The sequence below is a fragment of the Apium graveolens genome, chromosome 9, assembly GCF_009905375.1.
Source record: "Apium graveolens cultivar Ventura chromosome 9, ASM990537v1, whole genome shotgun sequence".
Taxonomy (NCBI): Eukaryota; Viridiplantae; Streptophyta; class Magnoliopsida; order Apiales; family Apiaceae; genus Apium; species Apium graveolens.
The window spans coordinates 200,884,581-200,906,694 of record NC_133655.1 but is presented as its reverse complement, the minus strand read 5'-3'; the positions used below and the strand labels follow the sequence as shown (position 1 = coordinate 200,906,694).

The window sequence follows — 22,114 nt, the reverse complement described above, 5'->3', positions numbered from 1 at the left end:
TTTTCTTTACTAGAATACTTTATGTTTTTTAGCAACATTTTATTGCAACACATGTGTTTCTATTGTAATGCTTTAAAATAGTTTTGGCAACATTTATTTGCAACACTTTGTATTAGTCGAAATTGCAATATGCTGTTTGAAATGTCAATAACCATCCCAAAAATCACATAAACCTGATTTCACATGTCTTGCAAATCCAACAAAATACAAGTCAATAAAGCCCAAACAGTTGGCTTATACCACAAGATCATCTTGCATCTAGCAAGTAATAAATCCAAAGTCAAAACACATAGTCGACGTACACACATCATAAGTCTAGATAAAATTAATTAGTCTTTCACGTCTAAGTAGCAATATACCAAAAGTACGCATATTTTAAATAAAAGTACTGAACAATATCAAGCATCATCAATTTCATTCAAATCGTCCTCGTCGTTTCCAGCCTCACGATCATCATCCTCTTCTTCACTGTTGTCATCACTTTGATCCGCACATAATTCTTCAAGATCAAGTTTAAAATCTAAATTGATTTCTCCCAGCTTTAATATGACCTTTGTAACTTTTTCAGAAATCTTTTTGTCCACCATCTCCTGCATTTCATCCATCATTTCTTCCCTTAACACCTTTTTCAAATCCTCCATATCAGTAGGAGTACTAGAACTAAAAAGTTGTTGTTCCTGATCTTTTTTCATTTTTCTACATTTTTCGGATCTGCCAAGAAGCCAATTGGGACATGGCTGGGCTTTTTGACTTGGTCATCACTAATATCTTCAATATTTGGAGTCTACCAATAAACATGAATAAACAATATCACAAACACGTAAAAATTGAACGCATCTTTGAATAAGGAAAACCACATAATCTTGTAAGGATGGAAAGTACTAAAATAGTTAATTAATTGTATAATTACCTTATACTGTCGTCCTACTTTCCGTTTGTGAGTGTTGAAGTAAATATCATCTTTTGGAGCTAATTATTTTGAATCAATTTTCTTTTCTGCTTTCTGTGAAAAAAGCGAGGAATGGAAATGTCAAACTAATATAATGCAAAAAAAATATAAAAGTAAGGATTAAAACAGAGGAAAAGAAATCAACTTTTAAATGCTGGACATACAATTTTCTCGCCAATTTGACCAAAACTCTTACAATCAGCTGTATGTGTTTCTACAATCAACGTACAATTTTTAGCATTTTTCTTAGCTCAGTCCCGATCATTCAATAAGGTGCAAAAACATAAAATCACTTCCACCAATTTTTTAAAATATAATTGCGATAAGGTGGACATCTAGCTAAGATCGATATAAAAATATATATACCTGAACTTCTTCATTCCCTCAGTATTTAAGCAGCACCTTGAATTCTTCAAGTGGAATGACATTAGGCTTGTTTTTTAGCCTATCATCATCATTATTATAAGCAAGATAATGATTCTGCTTAACCCGGCTTTTGTGCAGCCACCACAAAGCACCAATGGTCCGTAACGTGTAGGTTCTTCCTTCTTCGGGAATCTCATATTTTGTCTAATTAAAATAGGTTAGATTATTAATTGGCATCTACATCTCAGGGACATAGAGTTTTGATTTTAATTAATCATATATACTATTGACAAAAATAAAAAAACAAAGATTATACCGAGATTAATTTGTGTGTTTACCTTCACAAATTTCCATAAATCTTCCTTCAATTGTTTAGGAACTCTATGCCAGTTTATTGAATCAAGTGGGCCAGACTGCCTACCCAATGTCCCCAAAAAATCCTTGAATTCAGAAAAGGTCTTGTCATCATCAGCCACCACCTGAAGCTCCTTGTTCAGCTTAATAATCTTCTTATCATCTTCCCTTCTTGTGTACACATCGTTCATCAATGTAGGTCCTCTACGCTTCCTCTTTTTTCCGAACCAAAAAGTAGTAAAAAAACTTCAGGCAGGAACCTATTCAATTTTTGAAAAGCAAAGCTAACATCAACAAAAACAAATAATTACCACATGGAGATGTGGCTTCCTCCTGAATTTGTGAATGCGATGTCTGACCACCATCATCAGTTTGGAATTTTTTCTTTTTTCTAATGTTTTCTGACGTTCATTCATCAAGTTATAAGCCTCCATTGAACCAATTCCTTGTTTAATGTACTTTGTGGGAGGTTCCACTCTCTCAGGAAAGGATGGTGATATATTTTTCGGCAAGGGAGGGGGATGTGGTAAAATAGGGGATGATGGTTCAGTTACTGGAATCTGGGATACCGGAGGGCTTGCCTTTCGAGATAGGGGAGGAGGTGAGTTTTCAGACTGTTAGCGGTTATTAACACAAATAAAATCAGTAAGAACCAAAAAATGCTAAAAAGGTATTAACACAAATAAAATCCTTATACTTGTACCTGTGTAGATGAAGGACCTATGGCCCTTGAACGTGTCATTGGCGCCCTGCCACCAGGAATTGTAAGTTTCTTCACCTTTTTCTATTTAATCTTCTTAGAAACCTTCTTAGAAACCATATCTTCGTCGCCTTCTGCTTCGCAACTATCTTGTCCAGGAACGTACTCCCCATCAAATTCCAACTCATCATCCACTTGAACCTTTTCTTTGACAATTTTCTTATTCAGACCATTAGCCATCTTTTTTAATCCCAGTTCTCGAATCCTTTTTTTATTTTTGCGAATAACTGCAACATTCTTTTCTTCTCATACTCCATTACCTAATAAGGTTTACGTATATTTTATAATAGACCCATGACATATATGATAAAAGAAAAATTACCAGATTTGAATTTATTACCTTTGGAAGAACTTCCTTTGAGTTTCCTTGTTCTTTCTCAGCTTCAGGATTATCAAGAACCAAACGGTGATTCGTTCCCTGTTTCTGCAGTTCGTCTATTGTCACAAACTTATGATTTGCTTCTAAACCCGTTGGGGCAATAAGTGGATATAAAAAATCATTTCTACACAACCATACACAAGTAATAACCAAAAACTGTGAACACAACTCAACAAAATAAAGTTACCTTCAAAGAAAAGAGTTCTTGGTCGCACAACCACATGTGGCTGCATCTGTGGAGTTGGCTCTATAGATTTATCAACAATCTGATCAACATAAAAATCCAACCTATCTCCTTCAACTGTCTTTGTAAACTCTTGCAAGTTGTTATCGTTGTCAACAAGTTTCCAACCACTTGGCACCTTTTTCACATAAACACCACCTATTTCTTTATATTTCAGATCATCCTTCATGTATTCCATCACGACCGTGTACGAGAATCTATCAGAATCAACATATTCCACTATCTCTTTACATAATCCACCTATGTATCTTGTCTTTGTGAAGTGTCCCTTGTGAAAAAACCTGAGAATATAATCCCTAGCCGCCATTCTGAAAATAAAAAAATATTAACAAAAATTAATAATTGAAACATCACAAATACGACTAAGTGAAACATAACAAACAATAAAGTAAAAACAATATTCATTTATGACAAAGGGGAATGCAACTGATTCTTTTAATTTAAACTGCCATAATTAAATTTTACAAAAAAAATATGAAAACACGAATAATGGAAACACAACAGGAATTGTGACTAAGAGAAATAGAACAAAAAAACAGTTAACAATAACTGAATACAATATTTATTTATGACTAAGAGGAGTACAACTAAGTCTTTTAATTTAAACTGCCATAAATAAATATTACATCAAAAATAGAAAGTAGCACAACTAGCAAGAGGAAATAAATTCTCTTTTTGTCAAATTTCATTATTATCTAGTTCTTCATCAAGGGAAACCGGGATTTGTTTTATCGGAACAACATCTCTGCACCAACTCGTGATATCATCTGTAGGTACTTGTCCTCGCGAGACATAACCTATGGTGGTAATATCTTCTACTACATTTATCTCATCCTCTATTTCATAATATTGATCCTTCGATAATTTCTTGATAACAAAATGCACATTTTTTTCAGTAGGATCTTCTATATAGAAAACTTGTTGTACTTGTGTAGCTAGAACGAACGGCTCATCTTTTTCATATAATTTATTAAAGTTCACTCTTGTTAACCCATGACAATCCTTTTCTTTTTGATACCAGAAACACCTAAATAAAACTACAACCAATGCTCCCCAGTAATCAACTTCCAACTACTGGAGTTTTGTCTTTTACACTTGCAAAACTACTAGTTAATGCAGTGAGGAATACACCACTAATATGTGTACTACACCTACTATCTCTATGCTTGGTGTGAAATCGGAAGCCATTGACCATATACCCCGTAAATTGCTTAGCTGCCGATGAGGCCCTCTTGCCAGAGAGGACAATTCCATTGATACGTCATCTTTATTTAGAACCACCTCTTTTAACCACTTGTGAAATTCAGTTGCATGTGTTCTTTCACGTTATACTTCTTTACCTTCGCATCTTTTTCAACCAAGGTACGGTGTTCAATGCAATCATAATAACACCCAATTAGCATAAAATTATTATGGTTGACAGTTTTTTAAAATTTTGATCAACTTTCTGTATGCCCTGAATAACTTACTTTTTAAGCTTCTCGATTTCATCATTGTCATAGTTGAATAAAATATAACGATGAGTGTTAGTCCATACTTTTTCTTCGAGATGTATAGAGTTTCCTTCTTTATTTTTACGAGATCCAATGGGATATCCAGCATCCTTATTACAGTTATTCTGATCACTTTTGTTTTTACATTGCTCATCAAAAAATTGAGAATAAAATGTCAAACATTCCTCTACCAAGTATCCCTCAGCTATGCACCTCTCTGGCTTGCTCCTATTTCGAACATAAGATTTCAACTTGCACAAATACATTTCAACTCCAAACATCCACCTTAAGTGCACTGGTCCACCGAATTCGATTTCCTTACACAAGTGAATTGGTAAGTGAACCATTATGTTGAAAAACGCAGGTGGAAAGATCATTTTATGTTCACAAAGTATCTCAATTATTTCATTTTGCAACTTCTCAACATCTTCTAATTCGATGACTTTTCCGCATATACCCCGAAAAAATGCCCCCAACCTCATTAAAGGTATTGCTACCTCTGGTTTTAGAGTTTTCACCATTGTAAATTGTAACAGAAATTGAAGAATAAAATGTGTGTCATGACTCTTATAACCCGCTATCTTCCGCTCACTCATATGAATGCAATGGCTAATATTAGAGGCAGATCCGTGTGGTAACTTAGCATTCATCATAACTGAACAAAAGATTTCTTTTTCTCTTTTTGTCATATCAAAACTAGCTGCTCTAATTTTAACATGTTTATTATCATCACATTTGACAGGATAAAGAACTTTCCTAATCCCCATTTCTTCCAAATCTTGATGAGCACGAAGATGATCTTTTGTCTTTCCCCCGATATTTAACAAAGTACCCAAAATTTTATCACAAATGTTCTTCTCAATATGCATAACATCTAAGTTATGCCTTACTATATTACTGCTCCAATACGGTAACTCGAAAAAGATGGACTTTTTCTTCCAAGGGCAATCTGATGAAGAACCCCTATGTTTTTTCTGTTGCTACCCAAAGTCATTTTTATATCCATGCAACAGTTTCTCAATCTCTCTTCCTGTTAATAATTCAGGACTTCCTAGCAATTCCACATCTCCATTAAATCTCCGCCTATCAGACCTCCACTTGTGGTCGGGAGGAAGAAATTTTATGTGGTTTAAATATACAACCTTTTTGCTATATTTTAAATATTTTGATGAGGTCTCGTAGTGGCATGAAGGGCAGGCCAGTTTAGCTTTCATGCTCCAACCCGATAAAACAGCCAATCACGGAAAGTCACTTATCGTCCATAAGAGGCTTGCGCGCAGCCTAAATATGTTGTCTACTCTTGCATCATAAGTTTCTATCCCAGCCTCCCATAAATCTTTCAACTCTTTAACCAACGGCTGCATATAAACATCGATTTCGTTGCCAGGATAAACAGGGCCAGGGATTAAGGTTGAAAGAATTAAATTTTCTGGTTTCATGATTAACCAAGGGGGAAGGTTGTAATTCACTAGCACAACTGGCCAGGTGCTGTGAGAAATATTCATTGACCGATAAGAATTAAATTCGTCGGCGGCTAATCCTAACCTAACATTCCGCATTTCTGCCCCGAATTCTGGATATTTGGTATCCAACAACTTCCATCTCTGGCCGTTAGCCGGATGCCTCAACTTGCCATCCTTTTTTCATGCTAAAGCATGCCATGTCATTGAGTTAGAAAAATCAGAGCTCAAGAATATTCTGTGCAGCCTTGGCTTTAAAGGAAAATACCTCAGCACTTTAGCTGGGATTTTATGTTCCTTCAACTTAGATATGTTCATATTAGGCCCATTCTTATCTTTAACTACTTTCCATCTTGATGTCTTACACTTTCTGCAAATATCTAGCCCCTCATTTTTAGCCCAAAATAGCATGTAGTCGTTTGGACATGCATGAATTTTTTGGTAATCAAGACCCAAGTCTTTAATCATACCCTTGGCCGAATTGAAAGATGATGGCATATTTACATTGGGAAAAGCTTCCTTTATTAACTCAAGCAAATCGCTAAATGCTGACTCGCTAAATCCATGAATGCACTTCAGTTGGTAAAGCCTAACTATGAAACTTAAACGAGTAAAATTTTTAGACTCGGGATATAAAGGTTGCCTACCCTCCCGAACTAGCCTATAAATTTTTTTGCATCCGCATTCATGCCATTTTTGACTCCATGTTCACCGGTATCATTACCAGTTCCATATACATTTTGCATCATCGCCTCAAACTCATCTCCTAAACCCATACCTATATCAGTATCCATCTCATCCATATCGCCAATAATATTTTTTACCCTAAGGGTTGACACCTCGTAAATCCATTCAACAGAATGGGGACAAGGACCATTACATACAGATGCTCACGTATACCCTTGGCATCACTCCAGAAACGATTACTATAGGTTTTACAAGGACACGTTAACTCGTTTCCTACGACATATTTAGAAAATGCATTGATGACAAAATCTTTCACCCCATTCCTGTAATTATCACTGTACTTAGGAAGGAATATCCATTTCTCTCCTTCAACATTCATTTTCTATGAATTGGGCAAAAAAACAATACAACTATATCAATACAACCACAATATTTTACAAAAAAACTCACCATAATATCAATATCAATACAACCAGAATATTTTACAAAAAACACAAAACATCAAAAATATGAATTATTTAACACGGTTCATTCATATCGATATTACGACTAATTTTTCCAAGAGGCTCACGACTAATTTACTGCAATGAATAATATTCAGAAAATCAAAAATAATATAATTCTCATCATTCTCGAGGTCCAGTTAACACAAAATATAAAAAATTGGGCATAAATTCAACTAATAAATCCAAAAATCCAAGAAAATTGACATGCATACACGACTAGACAGTGCTCATCAATGAAAAATATTCAGAAAATCAAAAATAATATGGTTCCCATCTTTCTTGAGGTCCAGTTAACACAAAATATAAGAAATTGGACATAAATTCAACTAATAAAACCAAAAATACAACAAAATTGACAGATATATTCACATGCATACATATAATCAGAAAAATATGAGTATTTTACCTTGATATTGAAGATTGCGGCTTAAATTTTTGCTCAATTAGATTTGGGATTTTGGGGCTTCTACTCAATTGAAGACGAGAGAGGTGTGTTTAGAGAGAAACATAGAGGAAATGAGAGAGAGGGGGGGTCGGGAGAGAGAAATTAGAGAGAGAGGTCGGCTGAAATGAGAGAGAGATGAGTATTTTTGTCTGTTTTTTGTTAAAATGAAATTTCAGTATCCCGCCCAATGCAATTTCAGTATCCCGCCTCTATTTTTGGTACTAATTTCAGATTTTTACGGTAAAAAGTATTTCGTCTATTATAACACTTTGCCTCTATTTTTGGTACTAATTTCAGATTTTTGCGGTAAAAAGTATTTCGTCTATTTCAACAGTATCTTCACCCTTGTAACACTTTCTGCTTTTATGCAATATTTTTCAAAATATTGCAATAGATTAATAAGTTTTATCTTTATAGCAACACTTTATGTAACACTAATGTATATTGGGCTTGCAATAGCCCATATATGGTGTAGTGGGACTTATGCAACAATGGTATGGTTATTATCCAATGCTAAGAAGAATAACAAATTGATGTTGTTTTAACTACGTTTAACTAAGAGATTATTTAAAGAATATTAACTAAGAGATTAAAGAGGCTTGTTTTACTATATGACACAAACATGGGATTCTAACTTCATTAAATACTTCATTCAATAGCCTTTTTATTCTTAACCTTAGCATGCAGTGATGATGACACTAATCAGTTAACACGAAACTGATAAACGCCAACTTTCGTTGTACGAATACCATACTACCAGACACCCACAAAAGAGATAGAAGCTGAATAGACACCAATTATATTGAGACCCTATATATCTATAGAATTTGACAACATAATGGTTTAATGCACAAATTATCTATCGTGATTACATAGGGCAAGTAAGATGGTTAAAATTACCTACGAATCATGCATATCAAATACATGAACCTATGCTAGCATGACAAGTTCTAAACCCCTAAATTCACTTTCGCTTCATTAGAGATTAACACGCTATCTTATAAGTTCGCGACGCTCATAAAACGAATAAGCACAACCAATACTAGGATATCATACAATCACCACATACTAAGGCATCGAAACAAATTAACTAAAGAAATCCATAAATAAATCCGTTAGAACCCCACGATAATGATTAGCCCATGATCGGACTCATCATCGACGTGGGTTCCGATGAAAGCATGGTATAATAAACGTAGTCTTTATACTGAATAATTAATAAACCAAGTACATAACATAAGAGTATAGGTTCACAAGCAAGAAAACTATCATCCAAAGTTACAACTTAAAATAAAAAATCATAAAAATAAACTAGATCCTCTTCGCCTTGGTTGAATTGTGTTCTACGGTCTTCTTACGCCTTCTCCTTAAGCTCTGGTACGTCTTGTTATAAAAAACGATAATAAGTTATGTTTATATAGCAGCCCATGCAGATTGAAGTCTTTCGGATCAAAATTAGAGTAGAAACAGGATTCCTGGAATTTGACCCGGCGCGGCCGCGCGCTTCACCAGCGCGAGCGCGCTGCACTTCTGTAATCCTAGCGCAGCCGCGCGCTACTACAGCGCGGGCGCGCTGACTCTCTGGAGAAAATCCTAACTTCTGCTTTTCTTGCTGGTTTGAGTTGGTCTTTTCACGAGCAATCGTCTTGACACATTCCTAACACCATATTAGCATCAAAACAATGCAAAATCACCTGGATCTTTTATTTATGCCTGAAATGCAAAAACACTATAAAAAAAAATTAAATAGACAAATAACTCGAGTACAATACATCAAATCAAGCCTTTAAAGAGCATTCTAAGTGGACAAAAATGCCACTTAACACACCCCTAAACTTGAACCGATGCTTGTCCTCAAGCATAAACAGACTCAAAGAACAAGAAATAAAAATGCATGAATGCAACTATATGAAAGCAATGATCCCCATAGAATAACTAAACCAATCAACAAGCAACATCTCAACAAATGCAGTTATTCGCACAAAGATCAATCAAATACCACTTATCAACTTATAAACCAAAAACGTGTGTGTGTGCAAATGCTTACAGATATACTATCACAACTAAAGCAATAATCATGACTCACTGCTCATCAAAGCAATCACAAGGTTATAAATAGAATAAAATCTAAACTCAAAATTATTTATAACGCTTCAATTCTTATATCGGAGTTTTACATGGATTCACGCTTTTATTCACAACACATAAACAACACAAATATGCTTATTTGATCGTGCAATGAGTGAGGTCCATAAAAGATTTATACAATAATACCCGTGTAGCGAGCGTTAGGTTAGCGGATCCCAGAATATCAAAGCCTTAGGTCACTAGGCACAAAGTCCCCTAGAACTTAATAACTCAAGTATTAAAGAGCCCACTCGTGATCAATTATGCATAAACACATATTTTTCTTTCTTTCTTTTTTTCTTTTTTTTATTCTTTTTTTTCTCAAATTTTTGAACAAGTGTGTTTCGCTCCATCTCGTTCAACCCTAGACTACTCATATAAAATGAGTCGGCTACTAGCCATTTGACACCTAGCCACAACAACTAGCAATAAAATCCAATTTTTACTCCAATTTTTAAATATCCATGTTATTTTATCATTAAGAGAATATCCTAAATTCTAAATATGAATAAGTGATTAAACCTCGACAAACAAATGAACAATGACCAAGATCTAGCCCTCAAGAAACCTATAAGACTTAGTGAAATTATAATTGTCTCTAGCATGCAAATCAACTCGATAAGACTTAACATCACTAAATACGACATCACTACACTAGAATCAATATCACGAATCAATTGGAAAAATTATCTAAGGGATCATTTTATAATGCAAATGCATGAAACTATATGAACAAACTATAAAATAAAAAATACTACATGGTAAATATGTAACTATATGAACTAAATATGAACTAAACTAGCATGAATATGCAAACTATATGAGACTCACACAAAATAAATAATCCCTAACTACTACCCCCAAACTTAAAATATTTACTGTCCTTGGTGAAGGTAATAGCAAGGATTCAGGCATACCTAATCAGAATCAAGGTCATCACCCTCAACGGGTGGTGTGTCAGGAGTGTCCGGAGGTGGATATACAGAATTCTCACCGAATAATGTCCACTGGATGTCAACTCTCGTGGCTCTGAATGCAGTCCCCAACGTCTGGGTAAGGTCCTGTGCAAACTGACTATGGATGTCATGCATCACATCCATCCTCCTCAATAAGCACCTATACTACGCTGAACTCATCCCAGCACTGCCCTGAGCTTCCTCCTGATGTTGCCGCTGCAAACCCGAAGGACCGCCTCTTCACCTAACTGAGCCCTCCAAGCTGCTCTACGGGCCTGCGAATAACCACCAGCATACATCTGATCAGCTGGCCTTCCACATGACAGATGGTCATAAAAATAGCTAAGCCCCTTAGGACTGGGCTTCCCGCCATAACACTCCTACATATCCAACAACGTCGAACTATCGATCGGGGCACTCGAGAGCTACAACTGCTCATGTGCGGGGCAATAAACACTAATCGCCACACACAACTTCATCACAATGGACGCATACACTACTAGAAATAGTGCCTACGACATCACCCCTTTAACATCAATTAGAAATGTCACCGATGTTAAAAGCAATTTTAACATCGGTCACTTCAAAACTGATGTTAAAGGGGTTGTAAGATATCACTATCTTAATTAGCCGATGTCTATAATCATTTTTGAAAAAAAATAAAAAAGCTCTGCTTCTTTCTTTCCCCGTTAATATACCAAAAAATTCCCCCCTTAACCAAAAAAATTATTCTCAGTTTCCCCCCTTAACCAAAATTTTTCCCCCCTCTCACTCTCATTCTCTCTTCTCTCTCACTCAGAACCTCTCTTCTCTCTCACTCTCATTTCTCACAGTCGCTCTTCACTATCATCTCTCACTGTCTCTCTTCTCACCCACTCTCTCAAACCTAAAACCCCTATTTTGAACAAACCTATTTATATGAGTTAAACACGATTAATTCATAAATCGAGCTCGATTTTTGCCTTCTGCGTCCTGGAGTTACATTTACAAACCCTAATTTAACCCATCTCAAACCTTAAAAGCCCTAATTTGTAGAAACCCCTAATTAAGCTTGTAATCTCTCAAATTTCTCAGATTCCTGCTAAATAACCTTCAAAGGAATATGGTCTGTTCCATTAGTGAGCGAAGAGTATGTATATTTTGAATTTATTTTAAATTTGACATTTTATTTTTAATTAGAGCTTTGTTCGTAGCTCTGTAGCTTTGTTGATAGGTCATCCGTAGCCAAAATAAGGAGCTCTCGATGGTACCTTTTTGTTCTTTGTATTTTATTTTTATTGTGTATCTTATTCATTTATTTATATTTGTTGTGTATTTTGTAAAAAGATATTATAAAACATATGTGAACAGGGGTATCCCTTTCTGTTGCCTGCTTCCAATTGAAGCATCAGTTAAACCGGCTTAGTGCTTTTTCGGGTGTGTAGCAATTGACCTAGAGCAGGTTTGCATATCTCTTTTGGATTGTTTAACTTGAATGGTAGTATAATTATGTTGTTTTTTTTATTTTTTTAAACTTTTATTAATGATAATAAGCACTTTTGATTTTGTATAGTTTTATTGAACACATAGTTCAAATGAGAGTAGATATTAATTAGATAATACAGTAGCTTCTGCGAGTTTCCTAGCTAATTATTGTTAGATGTTTATCTAGTAAAAAATTTAGTTAAGAAGCAGGGGAAATCAAAAGATTAATAAATTTCACTCACTGTATTTGTATAAATTTGATACAGATTGAAATTTTTAATCTTGTGTCAAGGTAGCTAGTTCATTTGTTGCAATTTTGAAGCTTGAAATCAAGTTGCAAGTTATAAATTTTTTTATTGACCTATATAAGTTTATGAATTCGAATGGTAAACTTTATATTATTTGAGTGAATTATGTTAAAACTATCCTGACTTGATCTCTATGATGCTATAAGAATTTTAAGGAGGGCCACAAAAGAATTCTTGTTGCTACCGACTTGGTCGACAGAGGAATCAATATTGAACGTGTCAATATTGTTATAAACTATGACATGCTCGATTCTGCATACACATACCTTCACAGGGTAGGTATTTAGATGTAGATGTTGGCAGGGCAGGTAGGTTTAGGACCAAAGGCCTTGCAATTACTTGTGTTTCATCAACTTCAGACTCTGATGTTCTAAATCAGGTATGTGAAACCTGGAAATTGTTTATCTCCTAAATTTTGTTACATGCCTCGTGACAGTCAAAGTGATCATATTATAAGCTTTGTGGTTCAGTGATATCAGTACGTTTATTTTTAAAATTTAGGGGTTAAGTGTGATGTGAACAGTGGTTTAATTGTTATAATGTTTTCAGTATTTATTAATCATGTGGGTTCATATTTTTCAGGTCCAAAAGAGATTTGAGGTGGATATAAAGATGCTTCCAGATGAAATAGATACATCTATATATAGGGTATAGAACCCGTAGTACTCCCTCGAAAAACCTCAAAATACCCTGATGGATAACCATCCTAAGATCCACATAGTCTCCCTGAAGAATTCCCCACAACAGACGTGCACGCTCCACAGTAACATCATGCACGTGAGAAGATGTCATGATGTTAGCATAAATAAAAGAATTCCATGCACGTGCAAACCTGTTCATGCACGAGGCAGGAAATGTGGCATACTCATTCGTACCCTTCTTAAACTTCCAATGAGCCTCAAGCATACACAGGGTAGCAACGATCAAATCCAAGTCAAACTCCTCCGACGTCTTCTTATTCCAATGCTCCTGTTCTAGCCTCCTCCTGGGCTATTCAATTGCCCTACGAATAACCTCAGCACTATACTCCACAGTCATCCCCCTAACCACTGTGAAACCATTCTTCTCCGCCTTAGCATTCACGTAGAACTACGCACCACACTCATGGGCACAATATCGGGTGTCTCGCAAAAAGCAACCCAGCCCATCTCCAAGATCATCTCTAACAACTTATCAACTTTCCCTGATGGCAGAAAACCACGATCCTTCACTATAGGCTTCGAAAGCAGCCTCGTATACTCTGCCCCAACCTTCGGAGTTGAAAACCTAGGCCTCACACTACCCACACTCGAAGAATCGGTAGTGTTGATGCTAACTTGAGTTCTTTGCCTTTTGGGTGCCATTGAGATTGAATAGTTTGAGAAAAAAGATAAGTGTTTGAGAGAGATTTGTGTTTGAGAATTTGAGAAGTGATGGAGAAGTTGTGTATAAGTGTGTGTATATATAGGATATTGGGAGAGAATTAGTTATGGAAAAGAAGTGGGAAATGATTATGGGAATAATGGGTTTGATTTGGAGAGGGAAATTTGGGATGTGGAAGAGTAAAATTTGGGTAGGAATTGATTTTGCCTTCAAATTCCCGAATTTCTGTTATATATTTTTTTCAGAAACCGGGACCCAGCGCGGCCGCGCGCTACGTCAGCACGGGCGCGTCGTGCTTCTGCCAATCCAGTGCGGCCACCCCACCAGGCAGCGCGGGCGCACATAGTTTCTGTCAAATCAGCACGATCGCCCCGCTTTACAGCACGGGCGCACTGTGCTACTGTAGTTGGCACTGAATTTTTCTATTTTTCTGATTTTTTTATGTTTTTCTCCTTTTTTCCTTCTTCCTCTATCTACTAATGTACAACAAGCTTGGGTTGCCTCCCAAGAAGCGCTTGGTTTACGTCATTAGCTTGACGTAGAATCTCGAGATTAAGTAGACAGTAGAACGACACTAACCACCTCAAAGTTTGTCGTATCCCCATAGTAGTGCTTCAACCTCTGTCCATTCACTTTGAACGCTTGGCCTGGATCTTTCTCAAAAATCTCCAGAGCTCCATGCGGAAACACAGTTTTGATTATGAAATGCCCGGACCACCTCGACTTCAATTTTCCAAGAAAAAAATGGAGACGAGAGTTGAACAAAAGAACTTGTTGTCCTGGCACAAATGAATTGAGCACTAGACCCCTATCAAGCCACCTCTTGACTTTCTCCTTATACATTTTGTTGTTTTCATATGCCTAAAGTCGAAATTCGTAGAGTTTATTCAATTGAAGCATTCATTTCTTAACAGCTGCATCCAAATTAAGCTTCAACTTCTTCAAAGCCCAATACACTTTATGTTCGAGCTCCACAGGCAAATGACACCCCTTACCATAAACCAACTGAAATGGTGACATACCTAACGGAGTCTTGTGTGCTGTTCTATATGCCCAAACAGCTTCATCAAGCTTCAAAGACCAATCCTTCCTTGATGGACACACAACTTTCTCTAGAATACGCTTGATCTCTCTGTTAGACACCTCAGCTTGATAATTAGTCTGAGGATGGTAGGCTGTAGTAATGCGATGATTCATATTATACGTTTGCATCATAGCAGTGATCTTGCGATTGAAGAAATGCGATCCCTCGTCACTGATTATGACTCTTGGAGTCCCAAATCTTGTGAATATCTGCTTATGAAGAAAATTAAGCACTACCTTTGCATCATTTGTCAGAAAAGCCTTGACTTCAAACCCTTCCGAAACATAATCAACTGCCAACAAGAAATACTGATTATTGCAAGATGAGACAAACGGCCCCATGAAGTCGATTCCCCAAATATTGAAGACCTCAACCTCAAGAAGCACATTAAGAGGCATCTCATTCCTCTTGGACATATTACCCACATGCTGGAATCGATCACACTTCAAAACAAACTGATGCACATCCTTAAACAATGTAGGCCAGAAGAATCCCACTTGAAGGACACGAGCTGTTGTCTTCTCTCCACCATAGTGGCCTCCATAAACAGTCTCGCAAGATCCCCCCGTTTCGCTGTACAGAATACATCTCCTTGCCTAAACAGATATGGCTCATCCCACATATACCACTTCACCTCGTAAAGAAACTTCTTCCTTTGAGCATAAGATAAATCTGGAGGCATGATATTACTCACAAGGTAGTTCACAATGTCTACAAACCACGGTTCTTCTTCTTGTACTCCAAACAACTGCTCATCGGGAAAAGACTCATTTATCAATGTCTTATCTTGTGAAGTTGCACTTGGGTCTTCCAAACGTGAGAGATGATCAACGACTTGATTCTCAGTACCTTTTCCATCCTTGATCTCTAATTTATATTCCTGAAGCAAAAGAACCCAACTAATCAATCTAGGCTTTGAGTCCTTCTTCGAGACGAGATATCGAATTGCAGCATTATCAGTGAAAACTGTCACCTTCGTCCCAAGCAAATAAGATCAAAACTTCTCAAAACCGTAGACAATGGTTAAGAGTTCTTTCTCAGTAGTAGTGTAATTCAGTTGGGCACCATTGAGGGTCTTACTAGCATAATAGACCACATGAAATATGTTGTTCTTTCTCTACCCAAGAACTGCTCCAACTACATAGTCACTTGCATCACACATCATCTCAAAAGGTTCATTCCAATCAGGTGCAATTGTGACAGGCGCCGTGATCAAACTCTTCTTCAAGAACTCAAAAGCAGCTAGGCACTCATCATCAAACTTAAACGGGACATCTTTCTCTAGAAGATTGCACAAGGGTTTAGATATTTTAGAGAAGTCCTTGATGAACCACCTATAGAACCCCGCACGACCAAGAAAGCTGCGAACTCCCTTAACAGAAATTGGTGGAGGAAGATTTTCAATGACCCCCACCTTGGCTTTGTCTATCTCAAGACCCTTACTAGAGACATTGTGCCCAAGAATAATGCCCTGTCGCACCATAAAGTGAAATTTCTCCCAGTTAAGAACCAGATTGGTTTCAACACACCTTTTAAGAACTGCGCCAAGATTCTGCAAGCACTCATTAAAAGAATCACCAAACACCTCCATATTCTGACCAATCATGTCAGAGAATATAGCCATCATGCATCTCTGAAATATGGCAGGTGCCCGACACAAACCAAAAAAACTCTTCTGAAGGCGAAAGTACCAAATGGACAAGTGAAAGTAGTCTTTTCCTGATCTTCTGGAGCAATGCAAATCTGATTATAGCCCGAATAGCCATCCAGAAGATAGTAGTACTCGTGCCCATCCAATCTGTCAAGCCTCTGATCAATAAAAGGAAGAGGGAAGTGTTCCTTCCTTGTGGCCTTGTTCAGCTTTCTGTAGTCCATGCAAACTCTCCACACCATGACTGTTCGAGTAGGAATGAGCTCATTCTTCTCATTAGCAACAACGGTGATACCTCCTTTCTTTGGCACACGCTGAACTGGACTCACCTAAGAACTGTCAGAAATGGGATAGATGATCCCTGCATCCATCCATTTAAGAATTTCCTTCTGTTAGATATATTTAATAATGTTATGTCTAATATGATTTGTGTTTAGTTTTCAGATCTTACTTAAAAGGACAAATCAGTACTTATACTGGAGTCAGGAATTAAGATATCAGAACTTAAGTTGTCAGAACTTAAGTTATCAGGAGATATTTATCAGGAGATAATATCAGGACTTAAAGAGACTTTCAGATAAGGAAGGCGGTTGATTGAAAGGAAAGAAGATCAAGATAAACGTAAGAAGAGATATGCATGAAGAAGGAATTCTATGAAGAATAGAATACTTGGAAAAGAAGATATCTAATTGATATATTTTAGGATACAGAATCATATTCAATATCAATTAGAGATTATCTTGTAACTGTGTAGTATATAAACATAGACATAGGGTTTACACTATATGTGTTATTATAATCAAAGTTATTATTTATTGTAACCCTAGCAGCTCTCGTGATAATTTGTTCATCACTGAGAGAGGACAGTTCTATATTGTAACAAAGTTTATTGTGTTGAGTAAAATCTGTTTTCTGTTACTTGAGTTCTTATATTCAATTTGATTGTGCTAAACACTGTATTCAACCCCCTTCTACAGTGTGTGAGACCTAAAAAGTGATATCAGAGCAGATCTGTTAACACACAAACAGTTTAAGATCCAAAAACAATCATGTATGGAGAAGAACAAACTCCAACCAAGCCCACCAAAACTGAAGAACCTCCAAAAACTCAAATCTATAGTCGATATGAGACTATTATAGTTCCCATACTGAAACCATCTGAATACCCCATATGGAAGGTGAGGATGTCTATGTTTCTGGAAGCTACTGATCCAGAATACCTTGACAGAATCAATGAAGGACCACACAAGCCAACCAAACTCTCTGTTATAGTTGCAGGTGAACTATCAAAGTCTGTACCAAAGGAGAAGAGTGATTACACTGCTGAAGATATCTCATCAATTGCTAAGGATGCTAAGGTACGACACTTGCTGCATTAATTAACTGCAAGACTGCAAAGGAGATATGGGATGCCTTGGAGACAAGATGTCAGGGAACTGATTCAATTAAGAAGAACAGGAAGACTATACTCACTCAAGAGTATGAGCACTTTGACTCAAAGCCTGATGAGTCATTAACTGGTTTATATGACAGATTTTTCAAACTATTGAATGATTTGTCACTAGTTGACAAGGAATATGATCTTGAAGATTTAAATCTTAAGTTCCTGTTAGCTCTTCCTGAAAGCTGGGATTTGAAGGCCACCATTATAAGAGACAACTATAATCTTGAAGAAACAACTCTTGATGAAATTTATGGAATGCTCAAGACTCATGAACTTGAGATGGAACAAAGAAACAAGAGGAAAGGAAGAAAGTCAAGGATAGTTGCTCTTAAGGCTGAGGAGGAATCCCCCAAAGCAGCTACTTCAAGGAAAAGCAAGGGAAAAGCTCTCATCACAAAGTTTGATACTGAATCATCAAGTTCTGATACTGATGATGACTCAGAAACTGAAAGCTTACCTAAGATGGATCCTGATGAAGAGATGATGAAGCTGTGTGTTCTTATGGTGAAAGGAATCACAAGGATTGCATACAGGAAATTCAGAAAGGGAAAGAAGTCTTCCAAGAAAGGTGCAAGTTTTGATAAGAAGAGTTTCAGAAAATCTGAAGGCAAAGGAGGAAAGTATGACAAAGGAGATTACACAAATGTCAAATGTTACAACTATGGTGAGAAATGCCACATATCTCCTGATTGCGAGAAAGTGAAGAGTGACAAAGGCAAGGCTCTTGTCACAAAGAAGAAACGCTGGATAGACACTTCAGATTCTGAAAGTGAGGTGAACTATGCCTTGATGGCAAATGCTGATAGCAGTTCTGATGCTGCTGAGTTAAAGGTACCTCAAACTACTTATGCCTTTCATACTGATGATATTAATGAGTTGAGAAGCTATCTTAAAACCATGTTCATTAGTTATAGAGATCAAACTTTAACATGTGAAAGATTAACTTCTGAAAATCTTGCTTATAAAAAGAGGAATGATTATTTAGAAAAAGAGTTAGTCATGTTCCATCAAACTCAAAAAGATAGAGATGATGCCTTCTATGTTAGGGATGAAGTACTTAAAATGAATGAATCTCTAAAAACTGAGTTAGAAAAGGAAAGAGAGATTATCATGACTTGGACTAACTCTGGCAGAACAACTCAGAATTTGTTAAGTAGTGGAAACTGGAAAGAGGGCTTAGGTTATGGAGATGATAAGAATGATAAGGGAACTGTAGAGATTGAGCCTATAGTTGTTAAACAAAAGCCAAAGGTAAATCCTGTTAAGTTTGTAACTGTAAAGTCTGATATTGAAAAATCAGAAGTTAAGGAGAAAACTTCTGACAAACCTAAACAGGGTAAGCCAACTGAAGTAAACATAGGCTTAATGACAAAGAAGCAGCTTAAGCATAAGCTGAAAGATGTTAAAAATGTAAACAAGGTAAAGCCATCTAGGAAAAATAGGAATGGAAAGGAAGGTGTGAATAAAAGTAATGATTATAAGCCTGTTCCTAATGCTCCTAGAAAGAAATGTTATAACTGTGGAATTTCTAACCATCTGACTTCTTTTTGTAGGAAAAATAAGAACATAAACTTCTTACCTTCAAAGTCAGGAGTTAGGAGTCAGTCTGTTAGATATAGGCCACAAAATCCTTGTTTTCATTGTGGTAGTTTATGGCATTCCATTTATACTTGTAAGGAATATCATAGTTTGTACTATGATTATTATCAAATAAAACCTTCTTTAAAGAAAGTTAGCATTATTCCTGCTAGTGTAAGTTCTGATGCAAAGTCTGATACTGTAAAAGCTGATAATAAAACTGTTAACATAAACTCTGATGCTGAATCCGCTGCAAATGTTAACAAATCCTGATACTGCAAATGTTAAATCCTGATACTGCAAATGTTAAATTCTGATACTGTAAATCCTGACAGTCTAAATCCTGATACTGCAAACTCTGATGGATTAAAGTTGATGTTATTGAAACTGTGGTGACTACGCCAAAGGAAGATACACCTATGCAGGGGGAGCATACTGAAGATACAACCACATCTCAAGAAGCATCAGAACCTACAATAGGCTCTTCAAGTTCTGATTCATCAAGTTCTGATGGGCCAAGTTCTGATAATTCCTGACACTCAAATGCTGATATTTCTGGAAACTCAAATTCTGAAGGATCCAACTCAAAGAGCATAATTTCAGGGGCAACATCAGAAAATGTTAATGAAGACAACATGGATTATGGGGGAGCATTCAGTTCTAGAGAAAATCTTCCATCTGCAAGGAAGTGGACTAAAGCACATACACCTGACTTAATTATTGGAAATCCTGATGTAGGTGTCAGAACTAGAACAGCTACATCAAATGAATGTCTTATCACTCTTTTATCTCTCAGATTGAACCAAAGAAAGTGGAAGAAGCTCTTCAAGATGCTGATTGGGTGCAAGCAATGCAGGAAGAGTTAAATAAAATTGAAAGAAACAAAGTCTGGACCCTAGTGCCACGACCTAAGAACAGATATGTTGTTGGTACAAAGTGGGTGTTCAGAAACAAAACTGATAGTGATGGCATATTTACAAGGAATAAAGCAAGGCTGGTTGTAAAAGGATATTCTCAAAAGGAGGGAATTGATTATGATGAAACATTTGCACCAGTTGCTAGATTGGAAGCCATAAGGATATTTTTGGCTTATGCTGCTCACAAAAAGTTTACAGTCTTTCAAATGGATGTGAAAAGTACTTTTCTCAATGGAGAATTGGAAGAGGAAGTATATGTTGAACAACCTCCAGATTTTGTAGATTCAAAATTTCCTAATCATGTCTACAGACTTGACAAAGCACTTTATGGCCTTAAGCAAGCTCCAAGAGCATGGTATGAGACACTAGCTCAGTTTCTTCTGGAAAGTGGATTTAACATAGGGACTATTGACAAAATATTGTTTTATCTCAACCATGGCAAGGACTTACTTTTGGTGCAGATATATGTTGATGATATCATTTTTGGTTCTACAAATGACAGACTTTGTAAAAGGTTTGCCAAGCTCATGCAGTCAAGATATCAAATGAGTATGATGGGGGAACTTAGCTATTTTTTGGGCCTTCAAATCAAGCAGAATGAAGAAGGCACTTTTATTTGTCAATCCAAGTATACCAGAAATTTGCTGAAGAAATTTGGAATGCAAGATTGTTCAAGTGCATCCACTCCTATGGCCACTGCAACAAAATTGGATAAGGATACTGGTATATCAGTAGATATTACTGATTACAGAAGTATGATTGGCTCATTACTCTATCCAACTGCAAGTAGACCTGATATCATGTATGCTACCTGTCTTTGTGTAAGATTTCAAGCAGATCCAAGAGAACCTCACTTAACAGCTGTGAAAAGAATTTTCAAGTACCTTAAGGGTACAGCTGATCTGGGATTGTGGTATCCTAGAGAATCAAACTTTAAGCTAATAGGTTATTCAGATGCAGATTTTGCAGGATGCAAAATTGACAGGAAAAGCACAAGTGGACGCTGCCAATTTCTTGGAGGCATATTGGTTTCTTGGTTTAGCAAGAAACAGAAGTCAATTTCCACATCAACTGCAGAAGCAGAGTACATTGCTGCAGGAAGCTGTTATGCATAGATTCTTTGGATGAAGAATCAGTTACTGGATTATGGGTTAGAATTTTCTAAAATTCCTATTTACTGTGATAATCAAAGTGCTATTGCTATGACAGGTAATCCAGTTCAACACTCAATGATAAAGTACATCAACATTAGGTACCACTTCATAAGGGAACATGTGGATGAAGGTACAGTGGAATTGCATTTTGTTCCAACAGATCAACAACTAGCAGATATCTTCACAAAACCACTGTGTGAAGCTACTTTTACAAGATTGGTAAATGAACTTGGAATGGTTTCAGGTTCTTTCTCTAAATCTGCTTAGTCTATGTTCTGATCCATCAGACTTTATGATCAGTAGTTACAGATATTACTATCTTTGTGTATTCTGTGCTTAAATTGAAATTTGCTTAAGTGCTGATTGTTGTCTGATGTGAATTTCTAAACTCTGATAGTGATATGAATGTTTTTGTGACTATTCAAT

The 22,114-nt window shown here is 36.4% G+C and overlaps 1 long non-coding RNA gene across 1 annotated transcript; it reads right to left on the bottom strand.

The window, feature by feature from the left end:
- Positions 1-409: 409 nt before the first annotated feature.
- LOC141683266 (uncharacterized) lies at positions 410-1,511 on the bottom strand. Its single transcript, XR_012560208.1, has 3 exons — positions 1,316-1,511; positions 911-1,003; positions 410-784 (listed from the first exon to the last, which is right to left on the bottom strand). It is a non-coding gene; the product is annotated as an uncharacterized LOC141683266 (long non-coding RNA).
- Positions 1,512-22,114: the final 20,603 nt, after the last annotated feature.